Source organism: Xiphophorus maculatus, chromosome 14 (assembly GCF_002775205.1).
Source record: "Xiphophorus maculatus strain JP 163 A chromosome 14, X_maculatus-5.0-male, whole genome shotgun sequence".
Lineage (NCBI taxonomy): Eukaryota > Metazoa > Chordata > Actinopteri > Cyprinodontiformes > Poeciliidae > Xiphophorus > Xiphophorus maculatus.
Genome location: NC_036456.1, coordinates 21984490 through 21999329, shown reverse-complemented (window position 1 = coordinate 21999329; position 14840 = coordinate 21984490). Strand labels below are relative to the sequence as shown.

General features: G+C 42.0%; 1 long non-coding RNA gene across 1 annotated transcript; it reads right to left on the bottom strand.

Annotated features, from left to right (window-relative positions):
* Window positions 1-474: 474 nt before the first annotated feature.
* Window positions 475-11692, bottom strand: LOC111610946. The gene is made up of 3 exons (XR_002753828.1): window positions 11164-11692; window positions 1329-1380; window positions 475-1257 (listed from the first exon to the last, which is right to left on the bottom strand). It is a non-coding gene; the product is annotated as an uncharacterized LOC111610946 (long non-coding RNA).
* Between the last annotated feature and the right edge of the window lie 3148 nt (window positions 11693-14840).

Below are 14840 nucleotides of genomic sequence, written 5' to 3'. Positions count from 1 at the left end.
CATTTTCTGGCTAAGTTCATGTTTTTTGGAGTCTGGAAAATGAGCCATTTATAAATCCTAAAATCCTGTTGATAGCATGTTTACTACTACTGACCTATTTTAAATTTACCTTTTACATCAAAGTTAGCTAAAATGCTAAGGGTGTTTGAAATCCTGTTGATAGCATGGGGGCTAGCGTTAGCATTTCTGTGACTCAAATGAGCGTCAGATTCATCTACATGTTCTCATCACACCCAACGCGGCGTCAGTGAGAAACTTCAGCTGAAAGCAGCCAGAGACGTGTTCAGATGTGTTAGCGATGTGCTAACCCTGCGGTTACCACGGCAACATGAGCCACACAGTTAGGAAACATGAGTAAAACCTGCGAGGTGTCATGTTTGTTACAGGCAGGAAGAAGATAAATCCAGTTACTGTGTTCCTGCAGTCAGTGTTGAAACATATTCACAACCTGATTAAAATTCTAGACACCACAGATAAACTGAAAACATGTTTTATTGGGATTTTATGACACAAATCAACACAATGTAGGTTATAAATCTGGAGTAAAAATATACAAATAGTCGCAGTGGAAGAAGTTTCAACGTTTCTACAGAGGAGCTGAAAACTAAAGCATGTAGTGAATGAATGACTTTGTTTTGGTCGAACTTATAAAATCTCAGTAAAAGACAGAAGTTTATGACTGCGACATAAAAACATGTTAAAGCTCAATTTGCTGGTCTCTGTAGCAGCAACTCAGATTTGAACTGAACTCTAAACAGTAAAAATGAAGCTAAAAACTAAAAACTATTATTATTCTCACTGATTCATTAGAAACACACAGGAAGATAAATTCACACACATGCTTTATGTTGCCTCCAGCTGCAGAGTTGTGAACACAAATCTTTACAGCTTGTGTAGTAATTTAGTTATAAAATGTTGTTGACATACAGAGCAGCTTCAGCTGCTGTAAACATGGAGAGTTTCACTGAAACACAAACAGCTTCCCAGACGTTTACGACTAAAACGTAATTTTAATCAAAACTCCGCCTCATTGAAGGCTAAACTCACAGGGTAGACTCTGGGTCGCGCCCTTTCAAAGAATCTGACGCCGAATCTACAGAAAACTCTGTAAGCAACATGATCAGAGGTTTAACCGGCTGCAGACAAAGAGCTGAGTTCTCCTTCCACATGCTGCAGGCGATCAGGAACCGGTTGGTTCAGCAGGAGGACGGTTCACTCTTACCTTGCTGCTGCAGCTGCAACATCCCAGGGAGTTGCCTGAGGAAAATGGAAACTGGTTTCACAAAGAGTCACAGGAGGAAGTCAGAGGAGATGAGAGAAAGTCTTACCTGGAACTGGAATGGGGCAGGAATGTTCCTGACAGTCTGGAACGTTCTGGGGCTGAGAGGAAGAAGGAAAGAAAGTTAAGAAAGTTCTTACACAGTAGACCAACAAAAAAATCAAGTTTTCCTTGGATAGCAAACAGATTTCCTCAGGGATAAAATGAGGAATAAGACTGTAAATGTCTGAACTAGAGCAAATGATTAATTGATCATTAATAATAAGCAATTAAATCTTCAGGAGAATGGCTTTTCTTCAAAAAAGAACTATGAAGTCAGAGCCGTAATTTAAGTGTAACTAACTCCCAGTGTTTCCTGGGCTTTACTGGCCTCCCGCCAGGCTTTACTGGCCTCCCGCCAGGCTTTACTGGCCTCCCGCCAGGCTTTACTGGCCTCCCCACCAGGCTGTATTTGCCTCCCACCAGGCTGTATTTGCCTCCCGCCAGGCTGTATTTGCCTCCCACCAGGCTTTACTTGCCTCTGCTGAATTTCCCTATTTGTTTGGGTAGAAAACAATCTCACGCAGACAAACAGCCCCTGGTGGCGAGTCGGGTGTATTGCGCTGAATTGACCAATAGCTTTACAAATGTGTGATTGATTTGCAATGTGGACAGAGTGGACAGAGTGGACAGTGTCTCTTCTGCTCTGACTGTTGGCGAAGGTACGGTGTTGAACAGGTGACCATCAGACTGACTGCAGAGTTTAGGAACCGGGAAACGCTCGCAGCAGAACTCACTGCTGACGCGACATTAGCACTCCTCATGGTAAAGTATACTGGCTCCGCCCACTTTGCTGGAATTTAAATTTTGTCAGGGGGCGGGGCTAATCTTTCAGCAGGGGGTTAATTACACTTTAAACCAAAACTAACAAAAAATATTTACATTTTGCATTTAAAATAAAAAAATTAACTCCTGCAGTTTTAGCTTCACTCAGTTTAAATTCAGTAAAAAGTAAAAATGTATTAAGCAACTTTTATTAATCAGTTAATCCAAAAATTAGTAAAGTCAACCAACAGCTGAACTTTCACATGTTAGAAGTATTTAGCTACAAATGTATTCTTTGCTACTCAGGAACCTGACGGCAGAGACAAACCCGGCGAGACAAACCCAGTCAGGGTTTCTAGCAGCTGAAATAGTTTCTCCTTCCTCTGTAAGTCTGAGCAGAGTCACTTCAACACTTTTTAATCCGATTATAAACCTTCTGAACTTCACTAACAGTCAAAGACAATTTAAAAACTTTGGTGTTAAAAGTGTTTTTATTTATACTGTCAGCGTAGCGGAGAATCCGTCGTTTCAGGATGTGAACACGGAGCCAAAATAAAAAGTAAATATTAATTGAGAACCTGTTTGCAGTGAACTGGACCAGCTGTTCCAGGTGTTTGGTTCTACTGCGAGAGATTCTGGCTGGTTTTCATGACCCACTGGACCCACCTGAAAGTTTTCAGCACATATTTGTGGTTGTTTGGTCCGACTGCTATCAGCTGGACTGGATGGCTTCAGTTCGGATCGTTTTACTCTGAAACTCTTCCAGCTCACTTCCAGGTGAAATGATGCTTCACATCTTCAGCTGGAATAATTCATAGCTGATGATGAAGTGAAGCTCTGCTTACGGCTGGTCTGGATCCCGGACGGATCCTCTCTCCGGAGGGTTTAGTGCCGGTGGGATCAGGGGTCCGGTCCGCTCCAGAACCGGACCGTCCTCTCCCAAACGGAGCGAGTCTCAGCTGCTGCTAACGAACAAAGACTCTTCCTCAGTCTTCAACAATGAGCTTCATCTTCATCTCTACTCCCCTGCTGGAGGATTTTAATCCGTCAGGATGGTCCCTCCTCTTCCTCCTCTTCCTCACTTGGCCAGTTGTATTTATCTCTATAATCTTAACAAAGTCACAATCCCAAACTTTAAATGCGCCACCATCTGCTGCCACCTTTGACCCTCGGATATCCCGCTGTATCTGTTAGTCGTGTTAAAATCCAAATGTAATCAGTGGTGATATAAATAGCAGCAGCCCTGCTGCCTGCAGGACTGCAGCCTCTGACCACAGCTGGAAATTTCCTCAATAATTTGTGATGAAGAGCCAACAGATGCGATGTGAAAGTGGCTTTTTATAAAGTTATTTAGCTTCTTTAGACACAACAAACCCGATCCTTTCTAATCCCACAGGAAACCAGACTATTTCAACGTTTTATCACGTCAGTGATTATGACGAAACAAACGCGGATCCTATGAAGATTTCTCCTCTTCCTCTCCTTGTTGCATTCACATCCACAGATTACTGATTGTTGGGATTATTCCCAGAATCCCCCTGTGCCTGCTGTCTGACGGGCTGGGAGCGCCGGGATCCGAAACTCGTTTTGATCGGATCAAAAATCCAAAGGAACCATCACAACGGGCTTCGATTGGTTCATCTGCTCGGCTGTGTTGGTTGGTTAAAGGTTTTATCCTGCATGGTAGATTTTATGATGTTTATCAGAGTTTAAACCAACATATCATCTCATTTACAAACTTTTGATTCAAAAACTGAACCATGATGAATAATCTGAACACCTGATCATTTGCTTTAAGGAGAAATTATGGCACCACTGCTTGAAACTAACCATTAAAAACACACTGCATACTGTAACAGCATTACATGAATACACTTATGCTGTATTTAGGTTCTTTAAGTTAGTTTTACATTTAAGGAGAGTTAATTATGCTGGAGAACTGGTCATAAAGCAAACACCTGGCCTTCAACATGATGGATCTGCAGCGACTCAAAGGTTTTAGCTGCTACTGTTTATCAGAGTTTGATTAATGTTTCCTATCACAACTCTGTAAAGAAACGGATGTTTGTCTCCAGGTTTTCCGTCGCAGTGCTGCCATCCACACCAGCAGCTGAAACGTACAAAAGCACCAAGGAAAATCACCATTAGCATTTCTTCTATTGAGCATAAAATCACGCAAATTGGAATTATGAAAATAAATTTGCTTAATGGTAACAAACCAATTTTGAGAAAACTCACGTTCTTCGATGAAACGCTACGATGAGGTCATTTTACAACCATTTGGGAGTTGGTGTATTTCGCAAAACAGCAATGGAAACATTTTTATCGTATTATATGAGTTTGTAAGCCAGTTTGTGAACAGCAAGAGCAACGCTCTTATTTGTAATTGTCTGTCTTTATACAATTCGCAGTCGTCTCCACTAAGGTTGGACGATTGGACGAATTTATGAATCATTGACGAAAGGCTGCATCCTTTGTAATTACCGTTAGTTATGGTAATTACAATGTTTAACAGAAGTCAAAAGATGCAGTTCCTGGAAAAAATGATGTTGTTTTGAAAGGCACACACAAATTCCTTCCAGCTGCAAGCAAAGCTTTTATTTTCCAGAGTGGCTCCAAGTGCAGCAGTGATTTATTTAGTCAAACTTGGAGCAGAAAGCTGTTGAGAAAACAAATTTAATCAAATAATAACCGTAGTGGTGACAAATGACAAATAAACTGTCTTTTCTCCTGCCAGTTAATCCTGCTGACTGCCTTTCCATGACCTGTTTTATGGTTTCAAATATAAAACAAGATCTTCAGGAAACGCCCAACGTCTCCACAACATCACACAATTATTCAATAGTTGAGTTTGTCATTCAAAAGAGTTGAGTCCATCGCTCTTCTATAAAATCAATAACAATTCCCCAAAAACGCTGCATTTAAACACTGCCAGGAACAGACGGCTTCTCGTTTCGATGCTTCAACAAGACGCCAGCGTCTCTTCTGATGCTTGAACAAATCTCACGTTAGTCGTTACGTCCGTCTCAGCCATGACTTTTAATGAATTACCACGTGATTTTAATTACATTTCTTATTTAATGGAGACACCTCAACTGTGAAATTGTGGAGAGGTTTCTAATGTCAAACGTTTTGTGCACATTTGTAACAGAAACACAGCAAATGTTACAAACCAGCGAAAATATCCTGATAAACTCGATAAAAACGCTTCAGGAGAGAAAACACTCATTAGAAAGTGTTTACAAGCTCAGCTGGTAATCCTTCAACTGAGGTTTATCTCTGAAAAATACCAGTCTGAACTACAACATACTTCTCTATCATATCAACTTTCTTCTAAAAAACAGAAGTATGAAAACCCAGTGGCTCTTTGCCTTGAATGGGGATAAAAGTGTAACAAAGGAAGGAAACAGAGTTAGAAGTTTGTGGGTTTCAAGGACAGGAAAAAAACTTTATAACCTCCCTTTCTTGCAGTTTCAGAACACGAAAATCATAATTTTTAATAAAATTGAACCACATTGTGGTAACATTGGCATTATTTAGTCTGTAGATGCTGCCAGACGGAAAAATAATCGCAGGGACCCCAGTTTGTACTGAAAACCTGCCAGTCCAGCAGACATCAGCTGACATTCCAGACATTTTCCTCCGGATAACGGTCTCCACATTTCACCTACTGGAAAATATACAAGCTCTAAATCATCCCGTCCTGGATACACAAGCCTTTTGTGCAGTTATGGTTCTTTTGCCTTACTTGACCATTGATAATAGCCATTTCTATGTGCTCTAGCTCTAGGTGTCTATCCAGACTCCAGAGCAGAGCAAACACCCAGCACATTGGCCTCAAGTCGATACCAGCCTCTGTTTTCAGTTTGGTACAAAAATAGATTATGAGAAGGAAAAACACAAACCTCGATTCCCAGTTTAAACAGTAAACCTTCCAGTCCAGCAGTCAGCAGCCAGAATCCAAACTATTTAGGCTTTGATAATAAACATATTACGCACCCAACTGGGACGGAAGTCTTTGCTGTACGTAAAATAACACCAGAAATAAAGGATTCACTTTTAAACTGCAAACAATTATACATCTTAGAGGGGAAAAAGTTTTCTCAATCTGCTAAGCAACAGTTTCAAGTGCTCAACCCTCAAAACCACAACTCTACGTCGGATATTTACTCAAAAATAAGGTCTGTGATGAAAGACACAGATATTCATCTTGAGAAATCCCCACATTTTGCTCTGTTGAAATCGTTTACATACATAAAACAGCTGCGATTTACATGAAACGACTTCTAAGTCCATGTAACAGATATCCATTTTAAATGGATGATCATAAAGTATAACATCATAAAATTATATTCAGAGAAGTTCTGGAAAAGGAAACGAGTTTAATTCTACCAGTTGTAAAGCAAATAGATGGAAGGAGAAGCGTTTCAAATACTGCTTTTGGCTTGAAAGCTGTCAGGGAAGAAAAACTCAAATTAAAGTTATCTAACCTGAAAATGTAGCGGTGAAAACCTTCCACGCAGCATTTTGGACATTTGATGCTATAATTTGTTTGGTCTTTTTTTCGAGATCATGTTTTTATTTTGAAATTACAGAGGAAAAACCTATATAGAAGTAAAAAGGATGGATCCGAGCACACGGCCCTGTTGAACTCCATCATACTGATTCTCTTCACATACACAGATTTTATTTTCTTTCCATAATTATTGGTTCCATCTGAACAGTAAAAACTCTGACAAAGAGTTCACGGAGGAATTTAAAGGTCAGAGAAACAACCCGACTATCAGGACTGAACCGAACTTCCGCCTATTTGTTCTGCATTTTAAAAGCTAATCAGTTGCAGGGACATTAGATACGTGCGTCTACGACTTGTTTACTGGCAGCTGCGCCACCACAGAAGTCAACAGGAAACCAGCGGGGTTTCTGCACTTCCTGTGGAAATGCAATGTACTCTACGCTCCCTGGGTTCTGTACTGTAACCCTCCTCTGGTGTGTAACCATCAGACGCAAGAATAAGACGCCTCTTTCATAGTCGCTGTTTGTTGCCTCCTGGGTTTGACTCAAACTTAACATAAATAGACGACGTGGGTTTGTTCCAGTTCAGACAACCATCTGACCGCCTTGACAGACAAAAACAGAGGGAACGACGGTAGATCTGCCACAACTTTGGCAAAAGTACCAAAAACATGAAAAACATGCCATCTGTGCCCTACAGTGTTGGTGATAAACTCAAATCCACAGTGGGACGAAACTGCCTTGATATGTATTGATAAAATAAAGATTTGTTTAAACTTGGTGACGCCCAAAAAGACATTTTGTCCACAATTTCTCTTCCAAACATCGCTGAGCTTTGCTTTCTGTCAGCAAACGCCTGTTTTAATTTGCTCAGTTTAAGGTTGCAGGTGCTAAATCTAACACTGATTTTAGACTTGTGCGTCATAAAATAAACTTTTATCCACCAAAGTTTACTATTGTTGCTGTGAGGAGCGGCCATATTGAAACGCCATCCCACCAAGTACGACGATCTCATCACAGATTGAAAATGTTGGTTGAGATGTTGTTGATGTAAATCCATGAGCAAAGCTGGCTGCAAGATGCTAACAACAGTTTCCAGAAACCCAATAATGTCACCATGGACTTACAACAACGTCTTGCAACTGTGGATGCAAAAATTTATCCACTGTTAAAAAACGAATCAACAAGTTTGACCTTCATAAAAAGTTTTAAACTAGAAAACCTTTGTTCTTCAAGAAACACACAAACAGACAAAGACTTCTGGAGTTATGAGTCTAAATCTGAATTATCTGGCACCAGGACAGAGGCATTCCAGGTAAAGAACTTCAGACCAGCTGTGGTTGGAGGTGGAAGAGCCAGGGTTTGGAAATGTAGTGTTGGATCCGGACCTGACCAGCTTTCCATCACAGAACCCACCATAACCAAAAAACATTAACGCTGAAGCAGAACTGGACCTAGAAACACGACAATGGCTCAAAACGCAGCAGTACATCCACCAAGGACGGAGCGAAAACTAAGTAAAGAAAGTCATTGAGATCCTGCGGGCTGAAAAAGCAGAACAGTCCTCAGAAATCTCACACCTGAAAGTGAGAAGTGGGGCCAGCTTTCCTCACACATGTAAGAGGAGTTGACAACAAACATCCGTTTCCTGTTCCTGTTTGAGCGGTTTCAGGAAACCCTGTGCCTCTTCTCCCCGGCCTTGGAATCCAGCTACTGTGTCAACAGCGGCGGCGCCGCGTCCGTCTCCGCTGAGACTGAGGTGTGTTTGGTCTGCTCACAGGAGGGCGTTGTCTCTAAATCAACACAGACTCTTTGTGTGATCCTGGTTGCTGCCTCTGACTCACTGCTGGCACAGAGCTAGCAGTTGGACAAAGTGTGTGTGAGTGTGTGTGTGTATTCTTGTTTGTGTTGCCTGTTCAGAACCTTTAGCAGTACATTCACTAACCTTCTGCAGACCGGTGAGTCCGAAGGCCTGGTAATGTCGCAGCAAACTTTACTTTTCCAGGGTTAGTGGTTTGGATTAAGAAAAGGATTAAACTGCTAATAAATGCACTTAAAATGAATTGAAATCAATAGAGTCCAAATATGGGTAGAAATACAAACTTTAGTGTTTACAAATACTTTTTAATCTACTTTAAATAATTGAGCATACTGTTCGGAATATGTGTGATTGAACTGTCCATCCATCCATCCATCCCTTTTCTTCCTCTTATCCGGGGTCGGGTCGGGGTAGCAGCTTCAGAAGGGAGGCCCAGTCTTCCCTCCAGCCTCTTGTTCCAGATCCTCCCTGTGAATCCCAAGTCGTTCCCAGGCCAGCAGAGGAACATCGTCCCTCCAGCGTGTCCTGGGTTTTCCCCTCCTCCCGGTGGGACCTGAACTCCTCACCAGGGAGGCGTCCAGGAGGCATCCTGACCAGATGCCCCTCAACTGGCTCCTCTCGATGTGAAGGAGCAACAGCTCTACTCTGAGTCCCTCCATGATGACTGAGCTTCTCTCTCTAAGGGAGAGCCCAGCCACCCTACGGAGAAAAACCCATTTCGGCCGCTTGTATCCACGATCTCGTTCTTTCGGTCATGACCCAAAGCTCATGACCATAGATGAGGGTGGGAACGTAGATCGACCGGTAAATCGAGAGCTTCACTTTTTGGCTCAGCTCTCTCTTCACCACGACGGACCGGTACAGCGCCGCTTGACAGCAGACGCTGCACCAATCCGCCTGTCAATCTCCTGCTCCCTTCTTCCCTCATTCGTGAAAAAGATGAACACTGAAATTATTTTTAAGTGCTTTCAGAGTATATTTGCTGTGAATTAGTGTTATAGAAATAAACTAAATTGAATTGAACATGTTGGACAATGTCTTCCTTCAGCCCAAAGGAAACCCGACGTAAATAATTATTTCATTGAGGCTTCAACAGATTTCACAAAAACTCATTTAGCTCAATGCATCGTGATCAAGTTCTGCAGTATTCCTGCAGACACGAATGCCTTGGATCATTTAAGTTTTCTTTTCTCCGGTATCTTTACGGTGAATGTTGTCGTAAGGATTTACGCCTGTTAGCTTCAAAAGGTCTAATTATTCTCATGCTGCTAAAAATCAATTTGCAAGAATCCTCTTTAATTCTCTTGTAACATTTACAGTCAAAGTTACGAATCTTCTCCATTTTACATTTTCTCCAAATGTTCAGCGGTGATATTAATTAGCCATGTGTTCCTGTCAAACAAAAGCCTGCGACTAGCCTAACGAAGCTATTAACCTAAACGTTGTACTTTGTGTTATATGTAAAAACTCATAATTACTTCAACAATGTTATATTGTTATATTTTTCAGCTATGGAGGTCACTATTTTTTCAGATGCATCCCAGGCTGATGGATGGACTCAAGGCGATAAACAAACGTTCAGACATTAAGGACATTTAGGCTAACGAGGTCAGCCCACAAAACATCTGGACTGAGGAAAACTGCCTCAAAATGAACTATTACACAGCAAATACATCTTGAAACAAATAAATATGATTTGCTTGTAAGCTAAAGTTTTCTATGTTAGCTAGAACTAACGCCATTGGCAGGAGCTAACACCGTTGGCAGAGGCTAACACCATTAGCAGAGGCTAACACCGTTAGCAGAGGCTAACGCAAAATCACAACAGTGGATGTTTAAAGTGAGTGAAGAATCTTTTAGTTTTGTAGCATCATTCTAATATAATTGAGAAAATGTTTTGATCCCAATGCTAACCATAAACATTTCAGGTTAGCATTTCCAAGCAGCACCTGTTTCGTCATCCGTTTGGTTCTCCTCGTTTTCATTTGTTCTTCTCATTTATACATTGATTTCTATCTCAACACGCTTTGGTTCAAATTGAAAAGTGTGAGCGCTACAGAATGTGCAAAAATTATTGTTCTGGATGGACTAAGCTAGCGCCTTAGCACATAGCATATGCTATCTACCCAGGATGCATTGCAGTGCAAACAGCATGGCAACAATATAACAAAATGAAAATCAGGAAGCCTTTTTTTTGCCTTATTGTACTTAATTTGCAATATCTGTTTCTAAAACATATTGTTACAACTAATGAGGGATTCCTTTAAAAAGAGGCGGCAGAAGCAAAGGAAGTGGATCAGCTGTGCTTACCAACAACTGATGGTGTCAACCTTGACATGTTACTGTGGAACATGGCCTCTGCTGTTAGCCTGTCATGAGACGGTCATACAGCAACATTCTTCAGTCAGAGGCTTTTTCTAATTCATTGGAACACTGACTGCTACCACACCGGTTTTTCAAGGCGTATCACATTTAATTTCCCTCAGTGATGAATAGAATATTTTTTAATTTGAATAAACCAGAAACACATTAAAAATATACAAGGAATAAGTTTTTAATGTCAAAACAAGATGATCTTGAAGGAACACAGACCGACTGTCTGTGAGCCAGAAGAGCTTAAAGTCTAATAATGATGTGAGAAAGAGTCGCTGTGACAAACAGCGGTAACAGTTACAGAGCAGCAAACCGCAAACTGACACCAAACAGCGGAAAATAAACCTCAAGTAAAAATAAAAGCGGGACTCACGTAACATTCAGAGGCAGCGCTGCGCTCCGGTCTTCACACCCGGGCAGAGCGCTTCCTGCGGCGGACAGGCCGCGGCGGACAGCGGGCCGCCGCGGCTGGAGCTGCCGCTCCGACGTCACGGAAGCGCCGTTACATTTCCTCACGCCGCCGCATCCGCGCTCCGTCTTCTCCGGTTCGGGTTTCGGCTCCAGAACACGGTTACGAAATGTCGACCGGGCCGGAAAAAAACGGAAGTCGGTGAATGAATTCGTGCCGTTGGAGCCTCGGTTGGTTCCTCACTCCGCGGTTCTGCGGTTCCGCTGAGCCGCGCGTTGCCAGATCTCAACAGAATAACAAGCAACCAACTCGATGAAAACAAGCCCAGCAGCAGCGACCCGCTTATAACCTGTATAAAACCACACATCTAATGTAAAATAAAAAATAATTTAAAAAGGTATAACTAACAGCCAAATGTGCAGTTTAAATATTTACTATTTTATACAATTAATCAGAGGAGACCGATGATAATTATAAATAACCTTTATATTAAGTTATTTGTTTGTTTGTATTCCTTCTAGGCGCTTATCGCCTTTACTGCGTTTTATCTGATTTATGTATAATTAACTTCCGGTTTTAGGTTTAATGCTTTTATTTTTGAAAAGACTATTCTATTTCCGGTTTTGTATTATTGAACGAAAGCTTAACGAAAACACCAGAGTCTGGAGTTGATAAAAATGTATGTTTACTTTGCAAATGATTATGTTTTTAATATGGAGCAATTAAATTAAATTACAAAAGCAAATAGTAACACAGTGATTTGGAAAAGTAACTTTAATCTGATTACTGGATTTGTACAGTAATGCGTTGGATTACTTGTTCCTGAAAACACTGGTTCCCATTAGAGCAACGCGGACGTCACACAGTCACTGACAGCCATGTTGGTAGGCAGGTAACTTACCTACTATATAAGTACATGACTATTACCTGGTCACAGTTTTTGAGAACGCCACTCACCTGGTAAAATGAAGATAAACATCAGTGATATTCACTGCTGAACTAGTGAATTAGCTTCTCTAATGTAGCTTTCATCTGCAGGGCGGACATGTTGCTGCTACATGAACTTCCTCTGCCAGTCACCAGTTGAAGGGTTTGTGCGTCAATAAACCTTCAAATTTAAAGTTTATTCAAGGGATTTTTTTATTCTCATACCTTTTCACAGTTTCTCGCTTGAGGTACAAAATTTGGACTGAAAATGTCTTTGTGAATTTGTTCTTGCATTATTAAGCCATTATATTAGATGGTTATCGTTTATCGCAGTAACTTCTGGGACAATTTATCATCATCGAAAAAGAACCCTGCTGGGAGGGCGTGACATCACACCGATGACGTCACACACAGCCTGATGATGTCATCAGTGACGTCTCTTGATGACACAGCCTCTGTCTGAGTCTCCATTTCGCTGGGGACCTGGAAGCTGTCTGACCTGCGTTACGTTTTGCTCTGACACTTTTGGCTTTAAGCTGCGAGGAAAAACCTGAAAATGTACAAAGTTGAGAAGCAGAAAGCAGGAGCTGCTTTTTACAACGCTGAGAAAGTACGCAAGAAGAACAACAAGGCGATCAACAAGCTGTTGAAAATCAACTCAAATCTGGAGAACGCCTCGGATAGCAGAAGCCGCTATCAAAATCGGAAGAGACTGGAGAAAGATGAGAGGGCGTTTTTCAAAGAATGCGAGAAGCGGCTCTACAAGCTGAACCTGGAGTTTGACATCTGGGCTGACGAGGAACAAAAACTGGACAGTTTATGCAAAAGGAGGGCGATGCTTTTCGAAGTGTTGAAAACCACGAATGAGCAACTAATTGAGGAACCAATGATGAAGTCTTTGAACCACGGAGCCCAACAGCGTCAGGAAAGGCTGATCATTCTTAACAAGGAGTTGAGGAAAAATGTCGGCGTCTTGTCAAGACAGCTTGTTCAACAAACGAAGCTGTTTGAAGAATTCACAGCGAAAGAGAGAGAAAACAAAGAGATGATGGTGATTCAAGACAACTACTTTAGAGAGATCAGGCAGAAACTAAAAATGTACAACTTGGTCACCGTAAAGAAGAAATTCAGCTCAGATGATGAAAGCAGGATGGAAGCAATCAAAAAGAACCAGAAACTGGACTGCATGCTCAAATCACTGAGCCAACAGACGATCAACGTGCCGATGCTGAAATATCAGTTTCTCTGCGCAGTCGACGAGAAACGGCGGCTCAACGTCCTCAACGGGGAGTTGGAGCTAGAAATCCTGGTGTTGTCGCAAAGGCTTTCGGATCAGACCGGCTGGGAGGTTTCCTTCGAGGAGTTGGAGAGGAAGGTCCAGGGTCTGCAGCAGACCCAGGCTGCTCGTCTGAAGAAGATCGAGGAATTGAAATTCAACACGAAGCTTGGGACCAAATCTATGTTTTCCTCGTTTTCAGCAGAGAAAAGGGAAAGAGATAAGCTGACCAGACGCTTGAATTATTTCAGGGCTAAAATCACTTCTCTCCAGAAGGAATACAAAACCTTCCAGCCAGACATTGAGGGATATTTGAAGGAACTGCAGGCTGCTTCTGAAGCCACAGCAACAGAAAGTCCTACGAATGTAGCAGGAAACTCCCCCAAATCCAGGAAGTCAGGGGACTCTTCAAGTGACTCTCCCAGTGATTCATATTATGACGACACTGAAGAGTCATTCGTTTCAACCCATCCCATCCAGAATAGGAAACCAACAGGAATGTTTCCAATTGCTTGGTACAATTTGGAGAACGAGTCGAGGTCTAGTTCAGAGGCCACAGCTGAAGACAGGCCTGGAAACAAAACGTCTGCTGAGGATTCATCAGAGTCCGACAGCCAGCTGAGGCAGAGAGCCGTCATACCGAGGCTAATAGGCAAACGTCCGAGCTCCAAGGCCGATTCTGTGTACTCAAGCAATGAGTGCAGATGTGACCCAGTACTCTCCTCCAGGAGGATGACGAGAACGCCGCCGTCCCACAGACCGTCATGGTGGAGTTTCCTCTTCTGAGCAGAGGAGAGGGACGAAACGTTCCTCCGTAGCTTGAAGGTCGAGTTATTTTCACTTCAGAACTGCTAGATTTTCTCCGGGCGCTCCGGTTTGACAGTCACACCCAGAAAACATCCAACAGCTTCACTGGTCTCTGATTTGCCCTTATTGTGATTCTGTTGCCTCTTTATTCCGACCATCCAGAAACCATTGGTGACAGGTTAGTTCGTCTTTCTACATTGCTCTTAGGGGAGTCTGTACTGGTTTGGCTTTTCTACTCAGGATCATTTCTGCCTTATTTTCTAACCTTCTGAAGACCGAAGGTTCTTACCGGAACCAGAACCGGGTCCCGTTACCTGGCTTTGGCTCAGAGCTGTTCCCTTTTGATGAGCCGTTCTCTCCAGGTTCTCCGGTTTGACCATCACATCCAGACAAACAGTTTAACACGCCGAGAAAAAAAACACTAAAGCAGAAGTGAGAAAACTGATTCAACAACCAAAACAATAAATAATTAACTGTTTTCTCCTCCAGCTAAACAGCAGAGAAGAAAACCAGCCAAAATGTACCGCAGTGATTCCTGCCTGCAGCCGTCAAGACGATGCCCGACTCAGTCTCATTTATTTATATTTATTTATATTTACATTTTTATTTATAGATTGTTATATTTTCCATG